The following is a 6,328-nucleotide window of genomic DNA, read 5'->3' on the forward strand; positions in this document are numbered from 1 at the left end:
GTGCAACAAAATTGGAAGTTTGCATAAAGTATTCTGCTGTAATGTGGAATAGGACAGCTGTCTTCAGAAGAAGCACTTGTATGACTGAGTTGCAAGTTGAACAAACTTCACATTTTATGGAACGCTTTTTTTACTTGTCAGAACAATTTGCAGACACATTATGATTATCAGACTAGAGTATTATCGACATCTTTTTTAATATAAAGGTAAGCTTCTCATTTTAAGAAAAGCAAACATATATCAAGATGTTGTTTTTCCTAAAATTGTTGTCAAGGACAAAATTTTGCTCTCGAGAGAAAATTAAAATTTTGGAAACCTTGTATCTGCCACAATGACATTTTCAGTTTTTCAATACTTAGCACATTTTGTGATGAATAAGTGATGACAGAAACAAAGGATTTTAAAAATATATTATGATGAAATGTGTCAACATTTAGATCTCCATGATGTACAGATGTTACAAAATCCTGGTGGAGAAAAACATCCATTCAAAAGGCAAAACTGATCAATGGACTTTAATGTAATCAAGCACATAACAAATTAAGCAAAGTTATTTGATATTTTTTCAGATAAGACATCACAACTAAACTTTAAGAAGTTATTGTCAAGTTTTGGTGTAGTATCAAAGAATATTCACAACTATCTAAAAAGAAAGCTATTAAAATACTGCTGCTCCCTTTTCCAAATACTTATCAAACATACCCCAATCAAAACAATAAATTGCAATAAATTGAACACAGATATGAGAATCTATTGAGCTAAATGTTAAAGAGATTTGCAAACATGTAAACCAATGGTGCTCTTCTAAAGCATTATTTTTTCATTTGGAGAAACTACAGAAAATAAAGACTACTAAAAATTTTTAAATATGAAAAAAGTGTAAGAGAAAAGATAGGAAAAGAAAAGAAAGACTGTCCAGGATCTCTTCCCATTTATAACCACAGGCAACAGCTTGATATATTTCATTTCAGACACTATGTTTCTTAGCTTGGACTTAAAAAATGTTTGTTCTCCATCCTGAAGGTGTCTCCAGTAGCTGCTATCAATTGATTAGGGGAACAGGCAGGGAATGATCCCGTTTTTCAAGCAAGCATGCCCACACATGTTATAACCTCAGGTTAGAATGATAGGTGATAACTACACATAGACCTGAGAAGCATGAATGCTGAGCATGGCAAATTCAATTTAACTAATTTGTGCTTGAGCACATTAAATGAATTTAAAGCTTTACTCTGTAAACTTGATACATATTTTTGCTACTATTCTCTTGCTATATATACTCTCAACTTGCACAGAGTGTCCAGAGAGTATCCCACACGACTGCCTTCTGTCTTTTCATGCATTTTTCCATCTCTATAGCACATTGACTCTTCTTACTATCTCCTCCCCCGCCCTGCCTCACATATTCCTCACTTACACTTTCCACACACACACTTTCTTTGTAGTCAGGGAAATCTTCATAGACTCTTTTCCTTCCGTTCCTTCTAGGATTTTAGAGGCTGATTACAGGTGGGGGAAGAGGATTGGTGTTTTCCTTTGTTTCATACGCAAAAGGGGAAGGTAGGTAGAAAAGGAATCCAGGAGGGAAGGAGGCAGGGAAGGAAGGGAAGGAGGGAGGGAGGGAGGGATGAAGAAGGGAAGGGAGGAAAACAGGAAAGGAAGGAAAGAAAGAAGAAGGCAAATAATTTTTAAAATCACAATTTAAAAAGGACAAAAATTCCTTTATTGATTCCTGAATGTGGAGAAGTAAGAATGGATGTTCAATCCTTTTGCACACTTTGTTAAGTGGGACACTTTGCCACCTAGCAGAGGAGAGTAGAAGTTTTTTCCCCACTATCTCTTAGGTGAAGAGGAATTAGAAACTCCAATTTGATATTTCAGCCTGTGCACCAAACAGTGTGAACTTAGCAGGAAGGAACCTTTCTCAAACATTTCCAATCTATCATTATTACCTAGATCCTAGTGAAGGGCAGGTTTCTACAGAGGGTTGACCACAGCTATTCTACTTCTGAACTAGTTATTTCCTCCTCCATGGTCTAATGCATCATACAGCAAGCTTTTTCTTTTCCTCCACTCCATCCAATTTTTTCCCACCTTCATAGTGCCTTGATTTCTTCATTACTGCCCTTGCATTGAAGTCTGCCAAGGAAAGCATGCCAAGTTCCCCACCATTTTCATAGGTTGATGGGTGGCCAGCCTCAGGAGGCTCATGGCACCCCTCGTCTTCACTGTCGTTTTCTCTCTCACCCTGTGTTCCTAGCATAATGGCAGCCTCTTTATAGATCAATTTGAAAGCCTATTTGTTGACATTGTTTGAAGGTTAATATAAGGATTCTTGATGCGATAATTTAATGAAGTAAATCATTTATTTTAACTTTCTCCTATGGCATTACGTTGTGTATTCTCTGTCTTGCAATCAAATATTCTTAAAAGCAATAAACCATGTCTTCTTACCAAAAGTCCATGAAGGTACAAATTCAACTATAGTCTCCTTAGCAATAGGCAGTAATTTTCTTTTTAATCTTTCCTTATTTGATATATAAAAATAATATCTAGTTATCTAGTTATTTTCATTTTCATATTCTACTTGTAATTGGACTATTTGTTCATGTATTTATTAGTCATTGGATTTCTTTATCTACACATGATCTTTTCTTGGTATTTGTTCATTTTCTTTGAGAAGATCGTGAATTCTTCATCTATAAAAAGTATTGTGAACTTTTTGTCATATTTATCATAAATATTTTATCCGAATCAGTTGTGTCTCAAAAACCATTTTGAAAGACTGAATAAATATCATGTAGATGGGCCAGGTGCGGTGGCTCACGCCTGTAATCCTGGCACTTTGGGAGGCCTAGGCAGGTGGACCACCTGAGGTCAGGAGTTCGAGACCAGCCTGACCAACATGGTGAAACCCCAACTCTACTAAAGATGCAAAAATTAGCTGGGCATGGTGGTGGCCACCTGTAATCCCAGCTAGTCAGGAGGCTGAGGCAGGAGAATCGCTTGAACCAGGAAGCAGAGGTTGCAGTGAGCAGCATCATTGTGCTGCAGCCTGAGTGACACAGTAAGTCTCCATCTCAAAAAAATATATATCATGTATATGGTTGATGAGTGTTGAGCATATAAATCATCCTAAGACTCTGGTATGTCATCCCAAAGCTTTGAGGTTTGCAGCAAGCAGGTCAATTTTAGAATGATTTACTTTCAAGCTACTTTTACTCACTTCCAAGCTAATTAAAGTTCATCTACATTATATTGTTCTCTCCCGTTTAAGTTCCAATAAACTTTTCTGATGGAAAGAAAAAGAACTGAGTTAGTAGCCTTGATGGTAATTGAACATAACTTTGACTACTGCCAAACAGGCAGTATCTCACTGGAAATATCATCTATTTGGGGGTCTGTGGCAGAAAAGTAATTGAGAGTTGCTGCTTGAACTAATGGAACTAACTGATAGAAGTTCTATGTGATACATCATGAGCCCTTATTATTCTTTATGGTAATTAGTTTTATAATTGTCTTTCTTCCCTACTAAATTATAAACTCTATGAGGACAAACTTGGATGTCTTGTTCATCATTATATCCTGGTACATAATTGCTGAATACATGGATGAATGTACAGCAAAAATAAAACAGTCGTGTAGTATACTTCAAAATGTGCCATTTTAATAGTTAAAATCAGAGCAGGAGAACTGGCATTTCAGTTTTCCTGTAAGTGATCTGGCTGTGTAGCCTTCGCTGTTTGAGTGAATTAAATGTTACAGAAAAAAATCTTCCAAACCCTTAAAAATAATGTATTTATTTATTATCTATTTATTTCTTTTTTCTTTTTTTTCCATTTAAGTTGGAATACACATTGAGAAGAAAGTAAAAATATCTGAGAAACCTTACTAAAAATGGTGAGCTGTTTTCCCCCTTGAAATGTAAATAAATGTTAATTTCTGAGAAATTAACACAAAACCTTGAGTTTAGACTAAAAATGAATTGCAATATGCAACAGGTCCTCGAATAACATCTTCCTGTAACGTTGATGAGAAAAATAATCAATTCCTTCTGAGATCACTGTCTGTTTGGAGTCTGCACATTCTCCTCATGTCTACATGGGTTTTCTTCAGGTCCTCTAGTTTGTTCCCGTATCTTGAAGCTGTGCACATTAGGTTAATTGGCATGTGTATATTGTGTCAGTTGGCATGAGGGTGTGTGTGTGTGAGCGTGCCCTGCAATGGAATAGCATCATCTTGTCGGGGGCTGGCTCCTGCATTGCACCCTGAAGTGACCCTGAACTGGAAAAAGTGGGTTGGAAAGTCAATGAATGAATACAGATGATTGTAAAATAATAATTCATAAAGTATAAGATAATCATACAAATGCATTGCAATAAATGATGCAGGAGAAAAGAGCTCAGCAAGCCCACCATTTTTTTTATTATACTTTAAGTTCTGGGGTACATGTGCAGAATGTGCAGTTTTGTTACATAGGTATACACGTGCTATGGTGGTTTGCTGCACCCATCAACTCGTCACCTACATTAGGTATTTCTCCTAATGCTATCCCTCCCCTAGCCCCCCACCCGCCAACAGGCCCCAGTGTGTGATGTTCCCCTCCCTGTGTCCATGTGTTCTCCTTGTTCAACTCCCACGTATGACTGAGAACATGCAGTGTCTGTTTTTCTGTTCTTGTGATAGTTTGCTGAGAATGATGGTTTCCAGCTTCATCCAGGTCCCTGCAAAGGACATGAATTCATCAGTTTTTAAGGCCGCATAGTATTCCATGGTATATATGTGCTATATTTTCTTTATCCAGTTTATCATTGATGGACATTTGGATTGGTTCCAAGTCTTTGCTATTGTGAATAGTGCTGCAATAAACATAAGTGTGCATGTGTTTTTATAGTAGAATGGTTTAGAATCCTTTGGGTATATACCCAGCAATGGGATTGCTGGGTCAAATAACATTTCTAGTTCTAGATCTTTGAGGAATCGCCACACTGCCTTCCACAATGGTTGAACTAATTTACACTCCCACTAGCAGTGTAAAAGCATTCCTATTTCTCCACATCCTCTCCAGCATCTGTTGTTTCCTGACTTTTTAATGATTGCCATTCTAACTGGCATGCGATGGTATCTCATTGTGGTTTTGATTTGCATTTCGCCAATGACCAGTGATGATGAGCATTTTTTCATATGTTTGTTGGCAGAATAAAGGTCTTTTTTTGAGAATTGTCTGTTCATATCCTTTGCCCACTTTTTGATGGGGTTTTTTTTTTTCTTGTAAACTTGTTTAAGTTCTTTGTAGATTATGGATATTAGCCGTTTGTCAGATGGATAGATTGCTAAAATTCTCTCCCATTATGTAGGGTGCCTGTTTACTCTGCTGACAGTTTCTTTTGCTGTGCAGCAGCTCTTGAGTTTAATTAGATCCCAGCTGTCAATCTTGGCTTTTATTGCCATTGGTTTTGTTTTTTAGACATGAAGTCTTTGCCCATGCCTATGTCCTGAAATGGTATTGCGCAGGTTTTCTTCTAGGATTCTTACGGTTTTAGGTCTTACATTTAAGTCTTTAATCCATCTTGAGTTGATTTTTGTATAAGGTATAGGGAGGGGTACAGTTTCAGTTTTCTGCATATGGCTAACCAGTTTTCCCAATACCATTTATTAAATAAGGAATCTTTCCCCCATTGCTTGTTTGTGTCAGGTTTGTCAAAGATCAGATGGTTGTAGATGTGTGGTGTTATTTCTGAGGCCTGTATTCTGTTCCATTGCTCTATATATCTGTTTTGGTACCAGTAACATGATTTTTTGGTTACTGTAGCCTTGTAGTATAGTTTGAAGTCAGGTAGGGTGATGCCTCCAGTTTTGTTCTTTTTGCTTAGGATTTTCTTGGCTATGTGGGCTCCCTTTTTGGTTCCATACGAAGTTTAAAGTAGTTTCTTCCAATTCTGTGAAGAAAGTCAGCGGTAGCTTGGTGGGGATAGCACTGAATTTATAAATTACTTTAGGCAGTATGGCCATTTTCACAATACTGATTCTTCCTATCCATGAGCATGGAATATTTTTCCATGTTTGTGTCCTCTCTTATTTCCTTGAACAGTAATTTGTAGCTCTCCTCAAAGAGGTCCTTCACATCCCTTGTAAGTTATATTCCTAGGTATTTTATTCCCTTTGTATAAATTGTGAATGGGAGTTCAGTCATGATTTGGCTATTATTGGTTTATAGGAATGCTTGTGATTTTTGCACATTCATTTTGTATCCTGAGACTTTGCTGAAGTTGCTTATCAGCTTACGGAGATTTTGGGCTGAGATGATGGGGTTTTCTAAATATACAAT

Source organism: Mandrillus leucophaeus, unplaced genomic scaffold (assembly GCF_000951045.1).
Source record: "Mandrillus leucophaeus isolate KB7577 unplaced genomic scaffold, Mleu.le_1.0 Scaffold145, whole genome shotgun sequence".
NCBI classification, from domain to species: domain Eukaryota; kingdom Metazoa; phylum Chordata; class Mammalia; order Primates; family Cercopithecidae; genus Mandrillus; species Mandrillus leucophaeus.